Below are 25,019 nucleotides of genomic sequence, written 5' to 3'. Positions count from 1 at the left end.
TTTATGTAACAGAAGTGGCATGGTTGCCAACTTCAATTGCATCATTTTCAAAAACTGAAGTTCATTGGTTAGATGACTGTCCATACTTGCTTGTATTTAGAATTGCTGCTATCATTTCATTGTAGTTTCAATGGAGTGGTGTATATAAAAAGTACATTGTATTAATATTGCATTTTATCTGCAAATAAAATTGGATCGAAGCTCAGAGGGGGAGTGCATGCTATTTTAGTATGAGGTCCTTGGTTCAATCCCAAGGTTCTCCACTGAGTATTTGTGTGCCAAATTCACATTACACAACTCCTACTTTCCAGAATGTTGAAATTCTCACAGGAAACAGAGATGTTATTTGTGTCCCAAATTCACATTACACAACTACTACTTTCCAGAATGTTGATAAAAATCTTGCAGCATAGAGTGGCATGGTGGCCAAGCGGTAAGGCGTCGGTCTTGTAAACCGAAGATCATGGGTTCAAATCCCATCCGTGCCTTACTGAAAGATAGCTGGTACCATGTGAAGGTTCTTTCACTGGAGGACTTTGAAGAGAAATTTTTTTTCTCAAAATGGCAACCCTGCTATTATATAGTAAGGGGATGTGCCTCTATGGTAGAGCTAATACTTGAAATGCATGCGCTCTGAAGTTCATCCCCAAATTTTCTGATGAGTATATTTAGTTGTGAAATTAGCTTTTGCACAACTCTACTTTCCAGAATGTTGACATTTTAAGAAGGAAATAGATGTGCTAAGTCATCTGTTTTTGTAAACTGAAGCACATGGGTTCAATCCTGGGTTCAAGCCTTGTTCGACGTTTATGGAAGCTAGATGATATTTTGGAAATGTACTTTCATTAGAACAGTGTAAAGAAAGGGTCAATTTGTATTGATATGGCCACTACGACCTGTATGCTCTAGCCGGCTGGCCCTCGCTACATATTCGTCGCCAGACCCACTGGTTCCAGGTCATCTTTTTAGTCTATGCTAGGTAAAGCTCCACCTTATCTCAGCTCACTGGTCACGATAACAACACCCACCCGTAGCACACGTTCCAGCAGGTATATCTCACTGGTCATCCCCAAAGCCAACACCTCCTTTGGCCGCCTTTCCTTCCAGTTCTCTGCTGACAATGACTGGAACGAATTGCAAAAATTCGTTCCAGTGTTGCCAACTTAGCGACTTAGTCGCTGTATTTAGCAAGTATTCAGACCCCTCTGAATACTTGCAGACATTTTCATTTTACTCACTTTTTGTCTCTTCCACAATGTTATTCCTCACTCCTACAGTGTCCATTACAATTACATGCACATGGACAATTATGCAAATTAGGTGATGACATCATTTAGCAACTTCTAGCGACTTTTAGGACAGCCAATAGCTACTTTCCTTACTGAGGTGTTGGCAACACTGCTAACTTTAAACATCGGCTATCTGAGCAGCTAACTGATCGCTGCAGCTGTACAAAGCCCATTTGTAAATAGCCCACCCAATCTACCTACCTCATCCCCATATTGTTTTAATATACTTTCTGCTCTTTGCACACCAGTATTTCTACTTGCACATCATCATCTGCTCATCTATCACTCCAGTGTTAATTTGCTAAATTGTAAATACTTCGCTACTATTGCCTATTTATTGCCTTACCTCCATTTGCACGCACTGTATATAGACTTTCTTTTTTTCTTCTATTGTGTTATTGACTGTAGGCTTGTTTATTCCATCTGTAACTCTGTGTTGTTGTTTGTGTTGCGCTGCTTTGCTTTATCTTGGCCAGGTCGCAGTTGAATATGAAAACTTGTTCTCAACTAGCTTACCTGATTAATTATAGGTGAAATTTAAAAAAATAAGAAAAAACAATTTCTTTCACAGAAAGGGGATGTAGCTCAGTGGTAGAGCGCATGCTTCGCATGTATGAGGTCCTGGGTTCAATCCCCAGCTTCTCCATTAAAAATTTTGCAATGGCCCATCTCCTACTTTCCAGAATGTTGAAATTCTCAGCAGGAAACAGAGACGTGCTAAATAATTTGCTCTTGTAATCTGAAGAACATGTGTTCAATCCCTGTTCGTACATTTATGTAACAGAAGTGGCATGGTTGCCAACTTCAATTGCATCATTTTCAAAAACTGAAGTTCATTGGTTAGATGACTGTCCATACTTGCTTGTATTTAGAATTGCTGCTATCATTTCATTGTAGTTTCAATGGAGTGGTGTATATAAAAAGTACATTGTATTAATATTGCATTTTATCTGCAAATAAAATTGGATCGAAGCTCAGAGGGGGAGTGCATGCTATTTTAGTATGAGGTCCTTGGTTCAATCCCAAGGTTCTCCACTGAGTATTTGTGTGCCAAATTCACATTACACAACTCCTACTTTCCAGAATGTTGAAATTCTCACAGGAAACAGAGATGTTATTTGTGTCCCAAATTCACATTACACAACTACTACTTTCCAGAATGTTGATAAAAATCTTGCATCATAGAGTGGCATGGTGGCCAAGCGGTAAGGCGTCGGTCTTGTAAACCGAAGATCATGGGTTCAAATCCCATCCGTGCCTTACTGAAAGATAGCTGGTACCATGTGAAGGTTCTTTCACTGGAGGACTTTGAAGAGAAAAAAAGTTTTCTCAAAATGGCAACCATGCTATTATATAGTAAGGGGATGTGCCTCTATGGTAGAGCTAATACTTGAAATGCATGCGCTCTGAAGTTCATCCCCAAATTTTCTGATGAGTATATTTAGTTGTGAAATTAGCTTTTGCACAACTCTACTTTCCAGAATGTTGACATTTTAAGAAGGAAATAGATGTGCTAAATCATCTGTTTTTGTAAACTGAAGCACATGGGTTCAATCCTGGGTTCAAGCCTTGTTCGACGTTTATGGAAGCTAGATGATATTTTGGAAATGTACTTTCATTAGAACAGTGTAAAGAAAGGGTCAATTTGTATTGATATGGCCACTACGACCTGTATGCTCTAGCCGGCTGGCCCTCGCTACATATTCGTCGCCAGACCCACTGGTTCCAGGTCATCTTTTTAGTCTATGCTAGGTAAAGCTCCACCTTATCTCAGCTCACTGGTCACGATAACAACACCCACCCGTAGCACACGTTCCAGCAGGTATATCTCACTGGTCATCCCCAAAGCCAACACCTCCTTTGGCCGCCTTTCCTTCCAGTTCTCTGCTGACAATGACTGGAACGAATTGCAAAAATTCGTTCCAGTGTTGCCAACTTAGCGACTTAGTCGCTGTATTTAGCAAGTATTCAGACCCCTCTGAATACTTGCAGACATTTTCATTTTACTCACTTTTTGTCTCTTCCACAATGTTATTCCTCACTCCTACAGTGTCCATTACAATTACATGCACATGGACAATTATGCAAATTAGGTGATGACATCATTTAGCAACTTCTAGCGACTTTTAGGACAGCCAATAGCTACTTTCCTTACTGAGGTGTTGGCAACACTGCTAACTTTAAACATCGGCTATCTGAGCAGCTAACTGATCGCTGCAGCTGTACAAAGCCCATTTGTAAATAGCCCACCCAATCTACCTACCTCATCCCCATATTGTTTTAATATACTTTCTGCTCTTTGCACACCAGTATTTCTACTTGCACATCATCATCTGCTCATCTATCACTCCAGTGTTAATTTGCTAAATTGTAAATACTTCGCTACTATTGCCTATTTATTGCCTTACCTCCATTTGCACGCACTGTATATAGACTTTCTTTTTTTCTTCTATTGTGTTATTGACTGTAGGCTTGTTTATTCCATCTGTAACTCTGTGTTGTTGTTTGTGTTGCGCTGCTTTGCTTTATCTTGGCCAGGTCGCAGTTGAATATGAAAACTTGTTCTCAACTAGCTTACCTGATTAATTATAGGTGAAATTTAAAAAAATAAGAAAAAACAATTTCTTTCACAGAAAGGGGATGTAGCTCAGTGGTAGAGCGCATGCTTCGCATGTATGAGGTCCTGGGTTCAATCCCCAGCTTCTCCATTAAAAATTTTGCAATGGCCCATCTCCTACTTTCCAGAATGTTGAAATTCTCAGCAGGAAACAGAGACGTGCTAAATAATTTGCTCTTGTAATCTGAAGAACATGTGTTCAATCCCTGTTCGTACATTTATGTAACAGAAGTGGCATGGTTGCCAACTTCAATTGCATCATTTTCAAAAACTGAAGTTCATTGGTTAGATGACTGTCCATACTTGCTTGTATTTAGAATTGCTGCTATCATTTCATTGTAGTTTCAATGGAGTGGTGTATATAAAAAGTACATTGTATTAATATTGCATTTTATCTGCAAATAAAATTGGATCGAAGCTCAGAGGGGGAGTGCATGCTATTTTAGTATGAGGTCCTTGGTTCAATCCCAAGGTTCTCCACTGAGTATTTGTGTGCCAAATTCACATTACACAACTCCTACTTTCCAGAATGTTGAAATTCTCACAGGAAACAGAGATGTTATTTGTGTGCCAAATTCACATTACACAACTACTACTTTCCAGAATGTTGATAAAAATCTTGCATCATAGAGTGGCATGGTGGCCAAGCGGTAAGGCGTCGGTCTTGTAAACCGAAGATCATGGGTTCAAATCCCATCCGTGCCTTACTGAAAGATTGCTGGTACCATGTGAAGGTTCTTTCACTGGAGGACTTTGAAGAGAAAAAAGTTTTTCTCAAAATGGCAACCATGCTATTATATAGTAAGGGGATGTGCCTCTATGGTAGAGCTAATACTTGAAATGCATGCGCTCTGAAGTTCATCCCCAAATTTTCTGATGAGTATATTTAGTTGTGAAATTAGCTTTTGCACAACTCTACTTTCCAGAATGTTGACATTTTAAGAAGGAAATAGATGTGCTAAATCATCTGTTTTTGTAAACTGAAGCACATGGGTTCAATCCTGGGTTCAAGCCTTGTTCGACGTTTATGGAAGCTAGATGATATTTTGGAAATGTACTTTCATTAGAACAGTGTAAAGAAAGGGTCAATTTGTATTGATATGGCCACTACGACCTGTATGCTCTAGCCGGCTGGCCCTCGCTACATATTCGTCGCCAGACCCACTGGTTCCAGGTCATCTTTTTAGTCTATGCTAGGTAAAGCTCCACCTTATCTCAGCTCACTGGTCACGATAACAACACCCACCCGTAGCACACGTTCCAGCAGGTATATCTCACTGGTCATCCCCAAAGCCAACACCTCCTTTGGCCGCCTTTCCTTCCAGTTCTCTGCTGACAATGACTGGAACGAATTGCAAAAATTCGTTCCAGTGTTGCCAACTTAGCGACTTAGTCGCTGTATTTAGCAAGTATTCAGACCCCTCTGAATACTTGCAGACATTTTCATTTTACTCACTTTTTGTCTCTTCCACAATGTTATTCCTCACTCCTACAGTGTCCATTACAATTACATGCACATGGACAATTATGCAAATTAGGTGATGACATCATTTAGCAACTTCTAGCGACTTTTAGGACAGCCAATAGCTACTTTCCTTACTGAGGTGTTGGCAACACTGCTAACTTTAAACATCGGCTATCTGAGCAGCTAACTGATCGCTGCAGCTGTACAAAGCCCATTTGTAAATAGCCCACCCAATCTACCTACCTCATCCCCATATTGTTTTAATATACTTTCTGCTCTTTGCACACCAGTATTTCTACTTGCACATCATCATCTGCTCATCTATCACTCCAGTGTTAATTTGCTAAATTGTAAATACTTCGCTACTATTGCCTATTTATTGCCTTACCTCCATTTGCACGCACTGTATATAGACTTTCTTTTTTTCTTCTATTGTGTTATTGACTGTAGGCTTGTTTATTCCATCTGTAACTCTGTGTTGTTGTTTGTGTTGCGCTGCTTTGCTTTATCTTGGCCAGGTCGCAGTTGAATATGAAAACTTGTTCTCAACTAGCTTACCTGATTAATTATAGGTGAAATTTAAAAAAATAAGAAAAAACAATTTCTTTCACAGAAAGGGGATGTAGCTCAGTGGTAGAGCGCATGCTTCGCATGTATGAGGTCCTGGGTTCAATCCCCAGCTTCTCCATTAAAAATTTTGCAATGGCCCATCTCCTACTTTCCAGAATGTTGAAATTCTCAGCAGGAAACAGAGACGTGCTAAATAATTTGCTCTTGTAATCTGAAGAACATGTGTTCAATCCCTGTTCGTACATTTATGTAACAGAAGTGGCATGGTTGCCAACTTCAATTGCATCATTTTCAAAAACTGAAGTTCATTGGTTAGATGACTGTCCATACTTGCTTGTATTTAGAATTGCTGCTATCATTTCATTGTAGTTTCAATGGAGTGGTGTATATAAAAAGTACATTGTATTAATATTGCATTTTATCTGCAAATAAAATTGGATCGAAGCTCAGAGGGGGAGTGCATGCTATTTTAGTATGAGGTCCTTGGTTCAATCCCAAGGTTCTCCACTGAGTATTTGTGTGCCAAATTCACATTACACAACTCCTACTTTCCAGAATGTTGAAATTCTCACAGGAAACAGAGATGTTATTTGTGTGCCCAAATTCACATTACACAACTACTACTTTCCAGAATGTTGATAAAAATCTTGCATCATAGAGTGGCATGGTGGCCAAGCGGTAAGGCGTCGGTCTTGTAAACCGAAGATCATGGGTTCAAATCCCATCCGTGCCTTACTGAAAGATTAGCTGGTACCATGTGAAGGTTCTTTCACTGGAGGACTTTGAAGAGAAAAAAAGTTTTTCTCAAAATGGCAACCATGCTATTATATAGTAAGGGGATGTGCCTCTATGGTAGAGCTAATACTTGAAATGCATGCGCTCTGAAGTTCATCCCCAAATTTTCTGATGAGTATATTTAGTTGTGAAATTAGCTTTTGCACAACTCTACTTTCCAGAATGTTGACATTTTAAGAAGGAAATAGATGTGCTAAATCATCTGTTTTTGTAAACTGAAGCACATGGGTTCAATCCTGGGTTCAAGCCTTGTTCGACGTTTATGGAAGCTAGATGATATTTTGGAAATGTACTTTCATTAGAACAGTGTAAAGAAAGGGTCAATTTGTATTGATATGGCCACTACGACCTGTATGCTCTAGCCGGCTGGCCCTCGCTACATATTCGTCGCCAGACCCACTGGTTCCAGGTCATCTTTTTAGTCTATGCTAGGTAAAGCTCCACCTTATCTCAGCTCACTGGTCACGATAACAACACCCACCCGTAGCACACGTTCCAGCAGGTATATCTCACTGGTCATCCCCAAAGCCAACACCTCCTTTGGCCGCCTTTCCTTCCAGTTCTCTGCTGACAATGACTGGAACGAATTGCAAAAATTCGTTCCAGTGTTGCCAACTTAGCGACTTAGTCGCTGTATTTAGCAAGTATTCAGACCCCTCTGAATACTTGCAGACATTTTCATTTTACTCACTTTTTGTCTCTTCCACAATGTTATTCCTCACTCCTACAGTGTCCATTACAATTACATGCACATGGACAATTATGCAAATTAGGTGATGACATCATTTAGCAACTTCTAGCGACTTTTAGGACAGCCAATAGCTACTTTCCTTACTGAGGTGTTGGCAACACTGCTAACTTTAAACATCGGCTATCTGAGCAGCTAACTGATCGCTGCAGCTGTACAAAGCCCATTTGTAAATAGCCCACCCAATCTACCTACCTCATCCCCATATTGTTTTAATATACTTTCTGCTCTTTGCACACCAGTATTTCTACTTGCACATCATCATCTGCTCATCTATCACTCCAGTGTTAATTTGCTAAATTGTAAATACTTCGCTACTATTGCCTATTTATTGCCTTACCTCCATTTGCACGCACTGTATATAGACTTTCTTTTTTTCTTCTATTGTGTTATTGACTGTAGGCTTGTTTATTCCATCTGTAACTCTGTGTTGTTGTTTGTGTTGCGCTGCTTTGCTTTATCTTGGCCAGGTCGCAGTTGAATATGAAAACTTGTTCTCAACTAGCTTACCTGATTAATTATAGGTGAAATTTAAAAAAATAAGAAAAAACAATTTCTTTCACAGAAAGGGGATGTAGCTCAGTGGTAGAGCGCATGCTTCGCATGTATGAGGTCCTGGGTTCAATCCCCAGCTTCTCCATTAAAAATTTTGCAATGGCCCATCTCCTACTTTCCAGAATGTTGAAATTCTCAGCAGGAAACAGAGACGTGCTAAATAATTTGCTCTTGTAATCTGAAGAACATGTGTTCAATCCCTGTTCGTACATTTATGTAACAGAAGTGGCATGGTTGCCAACTTCAATTGCATCATTTTCAAAAACTGAAGTTCATTGGTTAGATGACTGTCCATACTTGCTTGTATTTAGAATTGCTGCTATCATTTCATTGTAGTTTCAATGGAGTGGTGTATATAAAAAGTACATTGTATTAATATTGCATTTTATCTGCAAATAAAATTGGATCGAAGCTCAGAGGGGGAGTGCATGCTATTTTAGTATGAGGTCCTTGGTTCAATCCCAAGGTTCTCCACTGAGTATTTGTGTGCCAAATTCACATTACACAACTCCTACTTTCCAGAATGTTGAAATTCTCACAGGAAACAGAGATGTTATTTGTGTGCCAAATTCACATTACACAACTACTACTTTCCAGAATGTTGATAAAAATCTTGCATCATAGAGTGGCATGGTGGCCAAGCGGTAAGGCGTCGGTCTTGTAAACCGAAGATCATGGGTTCAAATCCCATCCGTGCCTTACTGAAAGATTGCTGGTACCATGTGAAGGTTCTTTCACTGGAGGACTTTGAAGAGAAAAAAAGTTTTCTCAAAATGGCAACCATGCTATTATATAGTAAGGGGATGTGCCTCTATGGTAGAGCTAATACTTGAAATGCATGCGCTCTGAAGTTCATCCCCAAATTTTCTGATGAGTATATTTAGTTGTGAAATTAGCTTTTGCACAACTCTACTTTCCAGAATGTTGACATTTTAAGAAGGAAATAGATGTGCTAAATCATCTGTTTTTGTAAACTGAAGCACATGGGTTCAATCCTGGGTTCAAGCCTTGTTCGACGTTTATGGAAGCTAGATGATATTTTGGAAATGTACTTTCATTAGAACAGTGTAAAGAAAGGGTCAATTTGTATTGATATGGCCACTACGACCTGTATGCTCTAGCCGGCTGGCCCTCGCTACATATTCGTCGCCAGACCCACTGGTTCCAGGTCATCTTTTTAGTCTATGCTAGGTAAAGCTCCACCTTATCTCAGCTCACTGGTCACGATAACAACACCCACCCGTAGCACACGTTCCAGCAGGTATATCTCACTGGTCATCCCCAAAGCCAACACCTCCTTTGGCCGCCTTTCCTTCCAGTTCTCTGCTGACAATGACTGGAACGAATTGCAAAAATTCGTTCCAGTGTTGCCAACTTAGCGACTTAGTCGCTGTATTTAGCAAGTATTCAGACCCCTCTGAATACTTGCAGACATTTTCATTTTACTCACTTTTTGTCTCTTCCACAATGTTATTCCTCACTCCTACAGTGTCCATTACAATTACATGCACATGGACAATTATGCAAATTAGGTGATGACATCATTTAGCAACTTCTAGCGACTTTTAGGACAGCCAATAGCTACTTTCCTTACTGAGGTGTTGGCAACACTGCTAACTTTAAACATCGGCTATCTGAGCAGCTAACTGATCGCTGCAGCTGTACAAAGCCCATTTGTAAATAGCCCACCCAATCTACCTACCTCATCCCCATATTGTTTTAATATACTTTCTGCTCTTTGCACACCAGTATTTCTACTTGCACATCATCATCTGCTCATCTATCACTCCAGTGTTAATTTGCTAAATTGTAAATACTTCGCTACTATTGCCTATTTATTGCCTTACCTCCATTTGCACGCACTGTATATAGACTTTCTTTTTTTCTTCTATTGTGTTATTGACTGTAGGCTTGTTTATTCCATCTGTAACTCTGTGTTGTTGTTTGTGTTGCGCTGCTTTGCTTTATCTTGGCCAGGTCGCAGTTGAATATGAAAACTTGTTCTCAACTAGCTTACCTGATTAATTATAGGTGAAATTTAAAAAAATAAGAAAAAACAATTTCTTTCACAGAAAGGGGATGTAGCTCAGTGGTAGAGCGCATGCTTCGCATGTATGAGGTCCTGGGTTCAATCCCCAGCTTCTCCATTAAAAATTTTGCAATGGCCCATCTCCTACTTTCCAGAATGTTGAAATTCTCAGCAGGAAACAGAGACGTGCTAAATAATTTGCTCTTGTAATCTGAAGAACATGTGTTCAATCCCTGTTCGTACATTTATGTAACAGAAGTGGCATGGTTGCCAACTTCAATTGCATCATTTTCAAAAACTGAAGTTCATTGGTTAGATGACTGTCCATACTTGCTTGTATTTAGAATTGCTGCTATCATTTCATTGTAGTTTCAATGGAGTGGTGTATATAAAAAGTACATTGTATTAATATTGCATTTTATCTGCAAATAAAATTGGATCGAAGCTCAGAGGGGGAGTGCATGCTATTTTAGTATGAGGTCCTTGGTTCAATCCCAAGGTTCTCCACTGAGTATTTGTGTGCCAAATTCACATTACACAACTCCTACTTTCCAGAATGTTGAAATTCTCACAGGAAACAGAGATGTTATTTGTGTGCCAAATTCACATTACACAACTACTACTTTCCAGAATGTTGATAAAAATCTTGCATCATAGAGTGGCATGGTGGCCAAGCGGTAAGGCGTCGGTCTTGTAAACCGAAGATCATGGGTTCAAATCCCATCCGTGCCTTACTGAAAGATTGCTGGTACCATGTGAAGGTTCTTTCACTGGAGGACTTTGAAGAGAAAAAAAGTTTTCTCAAAATGGCAACCATGCTATTATATAGTAAGGGGATGTGCCTCTATGGTAGAGCTAATACTTGAAATGCATGCGCTCTGAAGTTCATCCCCAAATTTTCTGATGAGTATATTTAGTTGTGAAATTAGCTTTTGCACAACTCTACTTTCCAGAATGTTGACATTTTAAGAAGGAAATAGATGTGCTAAATCATCTGTTTTTGTAAACTGAAGCACATGGGTTCAATCCTGGGTTCAAGCCTTGTTCGACGTTTATGGAAGCTAGATGATATTTTGGAAATGTACTTTCATTAGAACAGTGTAAAGAAAGGGTCAATTTGTATTGATATGGCCACTACGACCTGTATGCTCTAGCCGGCTGGCCCTCGCTACATATTCGTCGCCAGACCCACTGGTTCCAGGTCATCTTTTTAGTCTATGCTAGGTAAAGCTCCACCTTATCTCAGCTCACTGGTCACGATAACAACACCCACCCGTAGCACACGTTCCAGCAGGTATATCTCACTGGTCATCCCCAAAGCCAACACCTCCTTTGGCCGCCTTTCCTTCCAGTTCTCTGCTGACAATGACTGGAACGAATTGCAAAAATTCGTTCCAGTGTTGCCAACTTAGCGACTTAGTCGCTGTATTTAGCAAGTATTCAGACCCCTCTGAATACTTGCAGACATTTTCATTTTACTCACTTTTTGTCTCTTCCACAATGTTATTCCTCACTCCTACAGTGTCCATTACAATTACATGCACATGGACAATTATGCAAATTAGGTGATGACATCATTTAGCAACTTCTAGCGACTTTTAGGACAGCCAATAGCTACTTTCCTTACTGAGGTGTTGGCAACACTGCTAACTTTAAACATCGGCTATCTGAGCAGCTAACTGATCGCTGCAGCTGTACAAAGCCCATTTGTAAATAGCCCACCCAATCTACCTACCTCATCCCCATATTGTTTTAATATACTTTCTGCTCTTTGCACACCAGTATTTCTACTTGCACATCATCATCTGCTCATCTATCACTCCAGTGTTAATTTGCTAAATTGTAAATACTTCGCTACTATTGCCTATTTATTGCCTTACCTCCATTTGCACGCACTGTATATAGACTTTCTTTTTTTCTTCTATTGTGTTATTGACTGTAGGCTTGTTTATTCCATCTGTAACTCTGTGTTGTTGTTTGTGTTGCGCTGCTTTGCTTTATCTTGGCCAGGTCGCAGTTGAATATGAAAACTTGTTCTCAACTAGCTTACCTGATTAATTATAGGTGAAATTTAAAAAAATAAGAAAAAACAATTTCTTTCACAGAAAGGGGATGTAGCTCAGTGGTAGAGCGCATGCTTCGCATGTATGAGGTCCTGGGTTCAATCCCCAGCTTCTCCATTAAAAATTTTGCAATGGCCCATCTCCTACTTTCCAGAATGTTGAAATTCTCAGCAGGAAACAGAGACGTGCTAAATAATTTGCTCTTGTAATCTGAAGAACATGTGTTCAATCCCTGTTCGTACATTTATGTAACAGAAGTGGCATGGTTGCCAACTTCAATTGCATCATTTTCAAAAACTGAAGTTCATTGGTTAGATGACTGTCCATACTTGCTTGTATTTAGAATTGCTGCTATCATTTCATTGTAGTTTCAATGGAGTGGTGTATATAAAAAGTACATTGTATTAATATTGCATTTTATCTGCAAATAAAATTGGATCGAAGCTCAGAGGGGGAGTGCATGCTATTTTAGTATGAGGTCCTTGGTTCAATCCCAAGGTTCTCCACTGAGTATTTGTGTGCCAAATTCACATTACACAACTCCTACTTTCCAGAATGTTGAAATTCTCACAGGAAACAGAGATGTTATTTGTGTGCCAAATTCACATTACACAACTACTACTTTCCAGAATGTTGATAAAAATCTTGCATCATAGAGTGGCATGGTGGCCAAGCGGTAAGGCGTCGGTCTTGTAAACCGAAGATCATGGGTTCAAATCCCATCCGTGCCTTACTGAAAGATTGCTGGTACCATGTGAAGGTTCTTTCACTGGAGGACTTTGAAGAGAAAAAAAGTTTTCTCAAAATGGCAACCATGCTATTATATAGTAAGGGGATGTGCCTCTATGGTAGAGCTAATACTTGAAATGCATGCGCTCTGAAGTTCATCCCCAAATTTTCTGATGAGTATATTTAGTTGTGAAATTAGCTTTTGCACAACTCTACTTTCCAGAATGTTGACATTTTAAGAAGGAAATAGATGTGCTAAATCATCTGTTTTTGTAAACTGAAGCACATGGGTTCAATCCTGGGTTCAAGCCTTGTTCGACGTTTATGGAAGCTAGATGATATTTTGGAAATGTACTTTCATTAGAACAGTGTAAAGAAAGGGTCAATTTGTATTGATATGGCCACTACGACCTGTATGCTCTAGCCGGCTGGCCCTCGCTACATATTCGTCGCCAGACCCACTGGTTCCAGGTCATCTTTTTAGTCTATGCTAGGTAAAGCTCCACCTTATCTCAGCTCACTGGTCACGATAACAACACCCACCCGTAGCACACGTTCCAGCAGGTATATCTCACTGGTCATCCCCAAAGCCAACACCTCCTTTGGCCGCCTTTCCTTCCAGTTCTCTGCTGACAATGACTGGAACGAATTGCAAAAATTCGTTCCAGTGTTGCCAACTTAGCGACTTAGTCGCTGTATTTAGCAAGTATTCAGACCCCTCTGAATACTTGCAGACATTTTCATTTTACTCACTTTTTGTCTCTTCCACAATGTTATTCCTCACTCCTACAGTGTCCATTACAATTACATGCACATGGACAATTATGCAAATTAGGTGATGACATCATTTAGCAACTTCTAGCGACTTTTAGGACAGCCAATAGCTACTTTCCTTACTGAGGTGTTGGCAACACTGCTAACTTTAAACATCGGCTATCTGAGCAGCTAACTGATCGCTGCAGCTGTACAAAGCCCATTTGTAAATAGCCCACCCAATCTACCTACCTCATCCCCATATTGTTTTAATATACTTTCTGCTCTTTGCACACCAGTATTTCTACTTGCACATCATCATCTGCTCATCTATCACTCCAGTGTTAATTTGCTAAATTGTAAATACTTCGCTACTATTGCCTATTTATTGCCTTACCTCCATTTGCACGCACTGTATATAGACTTTCTTTTTTTCTTCTATTGTGTTATTGACTGTAGGCTTGTTTATTCCATCTGTAACTCTGTGTTGTTGTTTGTGTTGCGCTGCTTTGCTTTATCTTGGCCAGGTCGCAGTTGAATATGAAAACTTGTTCTCAACTAGCTTACCTGATTAATTATAGGTGAAATTTAAAAAAATAAGAAAAAACAATTTCTTTCACAGAAAGGGGATGTAGCTCAGTGGTAGAGCGCATGCTTCGCATGTATGAGGTCCTGGGTTCAATCCCCAGCTTCTCCATTAAAAATTTTGCAATGGCCCATCTCCTACTTTCCAGAATGTTGAAATTCTCAGCAGGAAACAGAGACGTGCTAAATAATTTGCTCTTGTAATCTGAAGAACATGTGTTCAATCCCTGTTCGTACATTTATGTAACAGAAGTGGCATGGTTGCCAACTTCAATTGCATCATTTTCAAAAACTGAAGTTCATTGGTTAGATGACTGTCCATACTTGCTTGTATTTAGAATTGCTGCTATCATTTCATTGTAGTTTCAATGGAGTGGTGTATATAAAAAGTACATTGTATTAATATTGCATTTTATCTGCAAATAAAATTGGATCGAAGCTCAGAGGGGGAGTGCATGCTATTTTAGTATGAGGTCCTTGGTTCAATCCCAAGGTTCTCCACTGAGTATTTGTGTGCCAAATTCACATTACACAACTCCTACTTTCCAGAATGTTGAAATTCTCACAGGAAACAGAGATGTTATTTGTGTGCCAAATTCACATTACACAACTACTACTTTCCAGAATGTTGATAAAAATCTTGCATCATAGAGTGGCATGGTGGCCAAGCGGTAAGGCGTCGGTCTTGTAAACCGAAGATCATGGGTTCAAATCCCATCCGTGCCTTACTGAAAGATTGCTGGTACCATGTGAAGGTTCTTTCACTGGAGGACTTTGAAGAGAAAAAAGTTTTCTCAAAATGGCAACCATGCTATTATATAGTAAGGGGATGTGCCTCTATGGTAGAGCTAATACTTGAAATGCATGCGCTCTGAAGTTCATCCCCAAATTTTCTGATGAGTATATTTAGTTGTGAAATTAGCTTTTGCACAACTCTACTTTCCAGAATGTTGACATTTTAAGAAGGAAATAGATGTGCTAAATCATCTGTTTTTGTAAACTGAAGCACATGGGTTCAATCCTGGGTTCAAGCCTTGTTCGACGTTTATGGAAGCTAGATGATATTTTGGAAATGTACTTTCATTAGAACAGTGTAAAGAAAGGGTCAATTTGTATTGATATGGCCACTACGACCTGTATGCTCTAGCCGGCTGGCCCTCGCTACATATTCGTCGCCAGACCCACTGGTTCCAGGTCATCTTTTTAGTCTATGCTAGGTAAAGCTCCACCTTATCTCAGCTCACTGGTCACGATAACAACACCCACCCGTAGCACACGTTCCAGCAGGTATATCTCACTGGTCATCCCCAAAGCCAACACCTCCTTTGGCCGCCTTTCCTTCCAGTTCTCTGCTGACAATGACTGGAACGAATTGCAAAAATTCGTTCCAGTGTTGCCAACTTAGCGACTTAGTCGCTGTATTTAGCAAGTATTCAGACCCCTCTGAATACTTGCAGACATTTTCATTTTACTCACTTTTTGTCTCTTCCACAATGTTATTCCTCACTCCTACAGTGTCCATTACAATTACATGCACATGGACAATTATGCAAATTAGGTGATGACATCATTTAGCAACTTCTAGCGACTTTTAGGACAGCCAATAGCTACTTTCCTTACTGAGGTGTTGGCAACACTGCTAACTTTAAACATCGGCTATCTGAGCAGCTAACTGATCGCTGCAGCTGTACAAAGCCCATTTGTAAATAGCCCACCCAATCTACCTACCTCATCCCCATATTGTTTTAATATACTTTCTGCTCTTTGCACACCAGTATTTCTACTTGCACATCATCATCTGCTCATCTATCACTCCAGTGTTAATTTGCTAAATTGTAAATACTTCGCTACTATTGCCTATTTATTGCCTTACCTCCATTTGCACGCACTGTATATAGACTTTCTTTTTTTCTTCTATTGTGTTATTGACTGTAGGCTTGTTTATTCCATCTGTAACTCTGTGTTGTTGTTTGTGTTGCGCTGCTTTGCTTTATCTTGGCCAGGTCGCAGTTGAATATGAAAACTTGTTCTCAACTAGCTTACCTGATTAATTATAGGTGAAATTTAAAAAAATAAGAAAAAACAATTTCTTTCACAGAAAGGGGATGTAGCTCAGTGGTAGAGCGCATGCTTCGCATGTATGAGGTCCTGGGTTCAATCCCCAGCTTCTCCATTAAAAATTTTGCAATGGCCCATCTCCTACTTTCCAGAATGTTGAAATTCTCAGCAGGAAACAGAGACGTGCTAAATAATTTGCTCTTGTAATCTGAAGAACATGTGTTCAATCCCTGTTCGTACATTTATGTAACAGAAGTGGCATGGTTGCCAACTTCAATTGCATCATTTTCAAAAACTGAAGTTCATTGGTTAGATGACTGTCCATACTTGCTTGTATTTAGAATTGCTGCTATCATTTCATTGTAGTTTCAATGGAGTGGTGTATATAAAAAGTACATTGTATTAATATTGCATTTTATCTGCAAATAAAATTGGATCGAAGCTCAGAGGGGGAGTGCATGCTATTTTAGTATGAGGTCCTTGGTTCAATCCCAAGGTTCTCCACTGAGTATTTGTGTGCCAAATTCACATTACACAACTCCTACTTTCCAGAATGTTGAAATTCTCACAGGAAACAGAGATGTTATTTGTGTGCCAAATTCACATTACACAACTACTACTTTCCAGAATGTTGATAAAAATCTTGCATCATAGAGTGGCATGGTGGCCAAGCGGTAAGGCGTCGGTCTTGTAAACCGAAGATCATGGGTTCAAATCCCATCCGTGCCTTACTGAAAGATAGCTGGTACCATGTGAAGGTTCTTTCACTGGAGGACTTTGAAGAGAAAAAAAGTTTTCTCAAAATGGCAACCCTGCTATTATATAGTAAGGGGATGTGCCTCTATGGTAGAGCTAATACTTGAAATGCATGCGCTCTGAAGTTCATCCCCAAATTTTCTGATGAGTATATTTAGTTGTGAAATTAGCTTTTGCACAACTCTACTTTCCAGAATGTTGACATTTTAAGAAGGAAATAGATGTGCTAAGTCATCTGTTTTTGTAAACTGAAGCACATGGGTTCAATCCTGGGTTCAAGCCTTGTTCGACGTTTATGGAAGCTAGATGATATTTTGGAAATGTACTTTCATTAGAACAGTGTAAAGAAAGGGTCAATTTGTATTGATATGGCCACTACGACCTGTATGCTCTAGCCGGCTGGCCCTCGCTACATATTCGTCGCCAGACCCACTGGTTCCAGGTCATCTTTTTAGTCTATGCTAGGTAAAGCTCCACCTTATCTCAGCTCACTGGTCACGATAACAACACCCACCCGTAGCACACGTTCCAGCAGGTATATCTCACTGGTCATCCCCAAAGCCAACACCTCCTTTGGCCGCCTTTCCTTCCAGTTCTCTGCTGACAATGACTGGAACGAATTGCAAAAATTCGTTCCAGTGTTGCCAACTTAGCGACTTAGTCGCTGTATTTAGCAAGTATTCAGACCCCTCTGAATACTTGCAGACATTTTCATTTTACTCACTTTTTGTCTCTTCCACAATGTTATTCCTCACTCCTACAGTGTCCATTACAATTACATGCACATGGACAATTATGCAAATTAGGTGATGACATCATTTAGCAACTTCTAGCGACTTTTAGGACAGCCAATAGCTACTTTCCTTACTGAGGTGTTGGCAACACTGCTAACTTTAAACATCGGCTATCTGAGCAGCTAACTGATCGCTGCAGCTGTACAAAGCCCATTTGTAAATAGCCCACCCAATCTACCTACCTCATCCCCATATTGTTTTAATATACTTTCTGCTCTTTGCACACCAGTATTTCTACTTGCACATCATCATCTGCTCATCTATCACTCCAGTGTTAATTTGCTAAATTGTAAATACTTCGCTACTATTGCCTATTTATTGCCTTACCTCCATTTGCACGCACTGTATATAGACTTTCTTTTTTTCTTCTATTGTGTTATTGACTGTAGGCTTGTTTATTCCATCTGTAACTCTGTGTTGTTGTTTGTGTTGCGCTGCTTTGCTTTATCTTGGCCAGGTCGCAGTTGAATATGAAAACTTGTTCTCAACTAGCTTACCTGATTAATTATAGGTGAAATTTAAAAAAATAAGAAAAAACAATTTATTTCACAGAAAGGGGATGTAGCTCAGTGGTAGAGCGCATGCTTCGCATGTATGAGGTCCTGGGTTCAATCCCCAGCTTCTCCATTAAAAATTTTGCAATGGCCCATCTCCTACTTTCCAGAATGTTGAAATTCTCAGCAGGAAACAGAGACGTGCTAAATAATTTGCTCTTGTAATCTGAAGAACATGTGTTCAATCCCTGTTCGTACATTTATGTAACAGAAGTGGCATGGTTGCCAACTTCAATTGCATCATTTTCAAAAACTGAAGTTCATTGGTTAGATGACTGTCCATACTTGCTTGTATTTAGAATTGCTGCTATCATTTCATTGTAGTTTCAATGGAGTGGTGTATATAAAAAGTACATTGTATTAATATTGCATTTTATCTGCAAATAAAATTGGATCGAAGCTCAGAGGGGGAGTGCATGCTATTTTAGTATGAGGTCCTTGGTTCAATCCCAAGGTTCTCCACTGAGTATTTGTGTGCCAAATTCACATTACACAACTCCTACTTTCCAGAATGTTGAAATTCTCACAGGAAACAGAGATGTTATTTGTGTGCCAAATTCACATTACACAACTACTACTTTCCAGAATGTTGATAAAAATCTTGCATCATAGAGTGGCATGGTGGCCAAGCGGTAAGGCGTCGGTCTTGTAAACCGAAGATCATGGGTTCAAATCCCATCCGTGCCTTACTGAAAGATAGCTGGTACCATGTGAAGGTTCTTTCACTGGAGGACTTTGAAGAGAAAAAAAGTTTTCTCAAAATGGCAACCCTGCTATTATATAGTAAGGGGATGTGCCTCTATGGTAGAGCTAATACTTGAAATGCATGCGCTCTGAAGTTCATCCCCAAATTTTCTGATGAGTATATTTAGTTGTGAAATTAGCTTTTGCACAACTCTACTTTCCAGAATGTTGACATTTTAAGAAGGAAATAGATGTGCTAAGTCATCTGTTTTTGTAAACTGAAGCACATGGGTTCAATCCTGGGTTCAAGCCTTGTTCGACGTTTATGGAAGCTAGATGATATTTTGGAAATGTACTTTCATTAGAACAGTGTAAAGAAAGGGTCAATTTGTATTGATATGGCCACTACGACCTGTATGCTCTAGCCGGCTGGCCCTCGCTACATATTCGTCGCCAGACCCACTGGTTCCAGGTCATCTTTTTAGTCTATGCTAGGTAAAGCTCCACCTTATCTCAGCTCACTGGTCACGATAACAACACCCACCCGTAGCACACGTTCCAGCAGGTATATCTCACTGGTCATCCCCAAAGCCAACACCTCCTTTGGCCGCCTTTCCTTCCAGTTCTCTGCTGACAATGACTGGAACGAATTGCAAAAATTCGTTCCAGTGTTGCCAACTTAGCGACTTAGTCGCTGTATTTAGCAAGTATTCAGACCCCTCTGAATACTTGCAGACATTTTCATTTTACTCACTTTTTGTCTCTTCCACAATGTTATTCCTCACTCCTACAGTGTCCATTACAATTACATGCACATGGACAATTATGCAAATTAGGTGATGACATCATTTAGCAACTTCTAGCGACTTTTAGGACAGCCAATAGCTACTTTCCTTACTGAGGTGTTGGCAACACTGCTAACTTTAAACATCGGCTATCTGAGCAGCTAACTGATCGCTGCAGCTGTACAAAGCCCATTTGTAAATAGCCCACCCAATCTACCTACCTCATCCCCATATTGTTTTAATATACTTTCTGCTCTTTGCACACCAGTATTTCTACTTGCACATCATCATCTGCTCATCTATCACTCCAGTGTTAATTTGCTAAATTGTAAATACTTCGCTACTATGGCCTATTTATTGCCTTACCTCCATTTGCACGCACTGTATATAGACTTTCTTTTTTTCTTCTATTGTGTTATTGACTGTAGGCTTGTTTATTCCATCTGTAACTCTGTGTTGTTGTTTGTGTTGCGCTGCTTTGCTTTATCTTGGCCAGGTCGCAGTTGAATATGAAAACTTGTTCTCAACTAGCTTACCTGATTAATTATAGGTGAAATTTAAAAAAATAAGAAAAAACAATTTATTTCACAGAAAGGGGATGTAGCTCAGTGGTAGAGCGCATGCTTCGCATGTATGAGGTCCTGGGTTCAATCCCCAGCTTCTCCATTAAAAATTTTGCAATGGCCCATCTCCTACTTTCCAGAATGTTGAAATTCTCAGCAGGAAACAGAGACGTGCTAAATAATTTGCTCTTGTAATCTGAAGAACATGTGTTCAATCCCTGTTCGTACATTTATGTAACAGAAGTGGCATGGTTGCCAACTTCAATTGCATCATTTTCAAAAACTGAAGTTCATTGGTTAGATGACTGTCCATACTTGCTTGTATTTAGAATTGCTGCTATCATTTCATTGTAGTTTCAATGGAGTGGTGTATATAAAAAGTACATTGTATTAATATTGCATTTTATCTGCAAATAAAATTGGATCGAAGCTCAGAGGGGGAGTGCATGCTATTTTAGTATGAGGTCCTTGGTTCAATCCCAAGGTTCTCCACTGAGTATTTGTGTGCCAAATTCACATTACACAACTCCTACTTTCCAGAATGTTGAAATTCTCACAGGAAACAGAGATGTTATTTGTGTGCCAAATTCACATTACACAACTACTACTTTCCAGAATGTTGATAAAAATCTTGCATCATAGAGTGGCATGGTGGCCAAGCGGTAAGGCGTCGGTCTTGTAAACCGAAGATCATGGGTTCAAATCCCATCCGTGCCTTACTGAAAGATAGCTGGTACCATGTGAAGGTTCTTTCACTGGAGGACTTTGAAGAGAAAAAAAGTTTTCTCAAAATGGCAACCCTGCTATTATATAGTAAGGGGATGTGCCTCTATGGTAGAGCTAATACTTGAAATGCATGCGCTCTGAAGTTCATCCCCAAATTTTCTGATGAGTATATTTAGTTGTGAAATTAGCTTTTGCACAACTCTACTTTCCAGAATGTTGACATTTTAAGAAGGAAATAGATGTGCTAAGTCATCTGTTTTTGTAAACTGAAGCACATGGGTTCAATCCTGGGTTCAAGCCTTGTTCGACGTTTATGGAAGCTAGATGATATTTTGGAAATGTACTTTCATTAGAACAGTGTAAAGAAAGGGTCAATTTGTATTGATATGGCCACTACGACCTGTATGCTCTAGCCGGCTGGCCCTCGCTACATATTCGTCGCCAGACCCACTGGTTCCAGGTCATCTTTTTAGTCTATGCTAGGTAAAGCTCCACCTTATCTCAGCTCACTGGTCACGATAACAACACCCACCCGTAGCACACGTTCCAGCAGGTATATCTCACTGGTCATCCCCAAAGCCAACACCTCCTTTGGCCGCCTTTCCTTCCAGTTCTCTGCTGACAATGACTGGAACGAATTGCAAAAATTCGTTCCAGTGTTGCCAACTTAGCGACTTAGTCGCTGTATTTAGCAAGTATTCAGACCCCTCTGAATACTTGCAGACATTTTCATTTTACTCACTTTTTGTCTCTTCCACAATGTTATTCCTCACTCCTACAGTGTCCATTACAATTACATGCACATGGACAATTATGCAAATTAGGTGATGACATCATTTAGCAACTTCTAGCGACTTTTAGGACAGCCAATAGCTACTTTCCTTACTGAGGTGTTGGCAACACTGCTAACTTTAAACATCGGCTATCTGAGCAGCTAACTGATCGCTGCAGCTGTACAAAGCCCATTTGTAAATAGCCCACCCAATCTACCTACCTCATCCCCATATTGTTTTAATATACTTTCTGCTCTTTGCACACCAGTATTTCTACTTGCACATCATCATCTGCTCATCTATCACTCCAGTGTTAATTTGCTAAATTGTAAATACTTCGCTACTATGGCCTATTTATTGCCTTACCTCCATTTGCACGCACTGTATATAGACTTTCTTTTTTTCTTCTATTGTGTTATTGACTGTAGGCTTGTTTATTCCATCTGTAACTCTGTGTTGTTGTTTGTGTTGCGCTGCTTTGCTTTATCTTGGCCAGGTCGCAGTTGAATATGAAAACTTGTTCTCAACTAGCTTACCTGATTAATTATAGGTGAAATTTAAAAAAATAAGAAAAAACAATTTCTTTCACAGAAAGGGGATGTAGCTCAGTGGTAGAGCGCATGCTTCGCATGTATGAGGTCCTGGGTTCAATCCCCAGCTTCTCCATTAAACATTTTGCAATGGCCCATCTCCTACTTTCCAGAATGTTGAAATTCTCAGCAGGAAACAGAGACGTGCTAAATAATTTGCTCTTGTAATCTGAAGAACATGTGTTCAATCCCTGTTCGTACATTTATGTAACAGAAGTGGCATGGTTGCCAACTTCAATTGCATCATTTTCAAAAACTGAAGTTCATTGGTTAGATGACTGTCCATACTTGCTTGTATTTAGAATTGCTGCTATCATTTCATTGTAGTTTCAATGGAGTGGTGTATATAAAAAGTACATTGTATTAATATTGCATTTTATCTGCAAATAAAATTGGATCGAAGCTCAGAGGGGGAGTGCATGCTATTTTAGTATGAGGTCCTTGGTTCAATCCCAAGGTTCTCCACTGAGTATTTGTGTGCCAAATTCACATTACACAACTCCTACTTTCCAGAATGTTGAAATTCTCACAGGAAACAGAGATGTTATTTGTGTGCCAAATTCACATTACACAACTACTACTTTCCAGAATGTTGATAAAAATCTTGCATCATAGAGTGGCATGGTGGCCAAGCGGTAAGGCGTCGGTCTTGTAAACCGAAGATCATGGGTTCAAATCCCATCCGTGCCTTACTGAAAGATTGCTGGTACCATGTGAAGGTTCTTTCACTGGAGGACTTTGAAGAGAATTTTTTTTCTTCTCAAAATGGCAACCCTGCTATATATAGTAAGGGGATGTGCCTCTATGGTAGAGCTAATACTTGAAATGCATGCGCTCTGAAGTTCATCCCCAAATTTTCTGATGAGTATATTTAGTTGTGAAATTAGCTTTTGCACAACTCTACTTTCCAGAATGTTGACATTTTAAGAAGGAAATAGATGTGCTAAGTCATCTGTTTTTGTAAACTGAAGCACATGGGTTCAATCCTGGGTTCAAGCCTTGTTCGACGTTTATGGAAGCTAGATGATATTTTGGAAATGTACTTTCATTAGAACAGTGTAAAGAAAGGGTCAATTTGTATTGATATGGCCACTACGACCTGTATGCTCTAGCCGGCTGGCCCTCGCTACATATTCGTCGCCAGACCCACTGGTTCCAGGTCATCTTTTTAGTCTATGCTAGGTAAAGCTCCACCTTATCTCAGCTCACTGGTCACGATAACAACACCCACCCGTAGCACACGTTCCAGCAGGTATATCTCACTGGTCATCCCCAAAGCCAACACCTCCTTTGGCCGCCTTTCCTTCCAGTTCTCTGCTGACAATGACTGGAACGAATTGCAAAAATTCGTTCCAGTGTTGCCAACTTAGCGACTTAGTCGCTGTATTTAGCAAGTATTCAGACCCCTCTGAATACTTGCAGACATTTTCATTTTACTCACTTTTTGTCTCTTCCACAATGTTATTCCTCACTCCTACAGTGTCCATTACAATTACATGCACATGGACAATTATGCAAATTAGGTGATGACATCATTTAGCAACTTCTAGCGACTTTTAGGACAGCCAATAGCTACTTTCCTTACTGAGGTGTTGGCAACACTGCTAACTTTAAACATCGGCTATCTGAGCAGCTAACTGATCGCTGCAGCTGTACAAAGCCCATTTGTAAATAGCCCACCCAATCTACCTACCTCATCCCCATATTGTTTTAATATACTTTCTGCTCTTTGCACACCAGTATTTCTACTTGCACATCATCATCTGCTCATCTATCACTCCAGTGTTAATTTGCTAAATTGTAAATACTTCGCTACTATGGCCTATTTATTGCCTTACCTCCATTTGCACGCACTGTATATAGACTTTCTTTTTTTCTTCTATTGTGTTATTGACTGTAGGCTTGTTTATTCCATCTGTAACTCTGTGTTGTTGTTTGTGTTGCGCTGCTTTGCTTTATCTTGGCCAGGTCGCAGTTGAATATGAAAACTTGTTCTCAACTAGCTTACCTGATTAATTATAGGTGAAATGTAAAAAAATAAGAAAAAACAACTTCTTTCACAGAAATGGGATGTAGCTCAGTGGTAGAGCGTATGCTTCGCATGTATGAGGTCCTGGGTTCAATCCCCAACTTCTCCATTAAAAATTTTGCAATGGCCCATCTCCTACTTTCCAGAATGTTGAAATTCTCAGCAGGAAACAGAGACGTGCTAAATAATTTGCTCTTGTAATCTGAAGAACATGTGTTCAATCCCTTTTCGTACATTTATGTAACAGAAGTAGCATGGTTGCCAACTTCAATTGCATCATTTTCAAAAACTGAAGTTCATTGGTTAGATGACTGTCCATACTTGCTTGTATTTAGAATTGCTGCTATCATTTCATTGTAGTTTCAATGGAGTGGTGTATATAAAAAGTACATTGTATTAATATTGCATTTTATCTGCAAATAAAATTGGATCGAAGCTCAGAGGGGGAGTGCATGCTATTTTAGTATGAGGTCCTTGGTTCAATCCCAAGGTTCTCCACTGAGTATTTG

At 39.7% G+C, this 25,019-nt stretch overlaps 24 non-coding genes across 24 annotated transcripts; all 24 read left to right on the top strand.

The window, feature by feature from the left end:
- Positions 1–416: 416 nt before the first annotated feature.
- On the top strand, positions 417–488 carry trnat-ugu (transfer RNA threonine (anticodon UGU)). The gene has a single exon. It is a non-coding gene; the product is annotated as a tRNA-Thr (tRNA).
- A 1,375-nt stretch (positions 489–1,863) lies between these two features.
- On the top strand, positions 1,864–1,935 carry trnaa-cgc (transfer RNA alanine (anticodon CGC)). Its single transcript has one exon. It is a non-coding gene; the product is annotated as a tRNA-Ala (tRNA).
- Positions 1,936–2,477: 542 nt separating this feature from the next.
- On the top strand, positions 2,478–2,549 carry trnat-ugu (transfer RNA threonine (anticodon UGU)). Its single transcript has one exon. It is a non-coding gene; the product is annotated as a tRNA-Thr (tRNA).
- Positions 2,550–3,925: 1,376 nt separating this feature from the next.
- On the top strand, positions 3,926–3,997 carry trnaa-cgc (transfer RNA alanine (anticodon CGC)). The gene has a single exon. It is a non-coding gene; the product is annotated as a tRNA-Ala (tRNA).
- Positions 3,998–4,539: 542 nt separating this feature from the next.
- On the top strand, positions 4,540–4,611 carry trnat-ugu (transfer RNA threonine (anticodon UGU)). Its single transcript has one exon. It is a non-coding gene; the product is annotated as a tRNA-Thr (tRNA).
- Positions 4,612–5,987: 1,376 nt separating this feature from the next.
- Positions 5,988–6,059, top strand: trnaa-cgc (transfer RNA alanine (anticodon CGC)). Its single transcript has one exon. It is a non-coding gene; the product is annotated as a tRNA-Ala (tRNA).
- Positions 6,060–6,602: 543 nt separating this feature from the next.
- On the top strand, positions 6,603–6,674 carry trnat-ugu (transfer RNA threonine (anticodon UGU)). Its single transcript has one exon. It is a non-coding gene; the product is annotated as a tRNA-Thr (tRNA).
- Positions 6,675–8,052: 1,378 nt separating this feature from the next.
- Positions 8,053–8,124, top strand: trnaa-cgc (transfer RNA alanine (anticodon CGC)). Its single transcript has one exon. It is a non-coding gene; the product is annotated as a tRNA-Ala (tRNA).
- Positions 8,125–8,666: 542 nt separating this feature from the next.
- Positions 8,667–8,738, top strand: trnat-ugu (transfer RNA threonine (anticodon UGU)). The gene has a single exon. It is a non-coding gene; the product is annotated as a tRNA-Thr (tRNA).
- Positions 8,739–10,114: 1,376 nt separating this feature from the next.
- Positions 10,115–10,186, top strand: trnaa-cgc (transfer RNA alanine (anticodon CGC)). Its single transcript has one exon. It is a non-coding gene; the product is annotated as a tRNA-Ala (tRNA).
- A 542-nt stretch (positions 10,187–10,728) lies between these two features.
- On the top strand, positions 10,729–10,800 carry trnat-ugu (transfer RNA threonine (anticodon UGU)). Its single transcript has one exon. It is a non-coding gene; the product is annotated as a tRNA-Thr (tRNA).
- A 1,376-nt stretch (positions 10,801–12,176) lies between these two features.
- Positions 12,177–12,248, top strand: trnaa-cgc (transfer RNA alanine (anticodon CGC)). Its single transcript has one exon. It is a non-coding gene; the product is annotated as a tRNA-Ala (tRNA).
- Positions 12,249–12,790: 542 nt separating this feature from the next.
- Positions 12,791–12,862, top strand: trnat-ugu (transfer RNA threonine (anticodon UGU)). Its single transcript has one exon. It is a non-coding gene; the product is annotated as a tRNA-Thr (tRNA).
- Positions 12,863–14,238: 1,376 nt separating this feature from the next.
- On the top strand, positions 14,239–14,310 carry trnaa-cgc (transfer RNA alanine (anticodon CGC)). Its single transcript has one exon. It is a non-coding gene; the product is annotated as a tRNA-Ala (tRNA).
- A 542-nt stretch (positions 14,311–14,852) lies between these two features.
- On the top strand, positions 14,853–14,924 carry trnat-ugu (transfer RNA threonine (anticodon UGU)). Its single transcript has one exon. It is a non-coding gene; the product is annotated as a tRNA-Thr (tRNA).
- A 1,375-nt stretch (positions 14,925–16,299) lies between these two features.
- On the top strand, positions 16,300–16,371 carry trnaa-cgc (transfer RNA alanine (anticodon CGC)). The gene has a single exon. It is a non-coding gene; the product is annotated as a tRNA-Ala (tRNA).
- A 542-nt stretch (positions 16,372–16,913) lies between these two features.
- Positions 16,914–16,985, top strand: trnat-ugu (transfer RNA threonine (anticodon UGU)). Its single transcript has one exon. It is a non-coding gene; the product is annotated as a tRNA-Thr (tRNA).
- Positions 16,986–18,361: 1,376 nt separating this feature from the next.
- On the top strand, positions 18,362–18,433 carry trnaa-cgc (transfer RNA alanine (anticodon CGC)). The gene has a single exon. It is a non-coding gene; the product is annotated as a tRNA-Ala (tRNA).
- A 542-nt stretch (positions 18,434–18,975) lies between these two features.
- On the top strand, positions 18,976–19,047 carry trnat-ugu (transfer RNA threonine (anticodon UGU)). The gene has a single exon. It is a non-coding gene; the product is annotated as a tRNA-Thr (tRNA).
- Positions 19,048–20,423: 1,376 nt separating this feature from the next.
- trnaa-cgc (transfer RNA alanine (anticodon CGC)) lies at positions 20,424–20,495 on the top strand. The gene has a single exon. It is a non-coding gene; the product is annotated as a tRNA-Ala (tRNA).
- Positions 20,496–21,037: 542 nt separating this feature from the next.
- Positions 21,038–21,109, top strand: trnat-ugu (transfer RNA threonine (anticodon UGU)). The gene has a single exon. It is a non-coding gene; the product is annotated as a tRNA-Thr (tRNA).
- A 1,376-nt stretch (positions 21,110–22,485) lies between these two features.
- Positions 22,486–22,557, top strand: trnaa-cgc (transfer RNA alanine (anticodon CGC)). The gene has a single exon. It is a non-coding gene; the product is annotated as a tRNA-Ala (tRNA).
- A 542-nt stretch (positions 22,558–23,099) lies between these two features.
- trnat-ugu (transfer RNA threonine (anticodon UGU)) lies at positions 23,100–23,171 on the top strand. Its single transcript has one exon. It is a non-coding gene; the product is annotated as a tRNA-Thr (tRNA).
- Positions 23,172–24,547: 1,376 nt separating this feature from the next.
- Positions 24,548–24,619, top strand: trnaa-cgc (transfer RNA alanine (anticodon CGC)). Its single transcript has one exon. It is a non-coding gene; the product is annotated as a tRNA-Ala (tRNA).
- Positions 24,620–25,019: the final 400 nt, after the last annotated feature.

This window comes from Oncorhynchus kisutch, linkage group LG20 (genome assembly GCF_002021735.2).
Source record: "Oncorhynchus kisutch isolate 150728-3 linkage group LG20, Okis_V2, whole genome shotgun sequence".
NCBI classification, from domain to species: Eukaryota; Metazoa; Chordata; class Actinopteri; order Salmoniformes; family Salmonidae; genus Oncorhynchus; species Oncorhynchus kisutch.
This window is presented reverse-complemented; position numbering and strand designations above follow the sequence as displayed.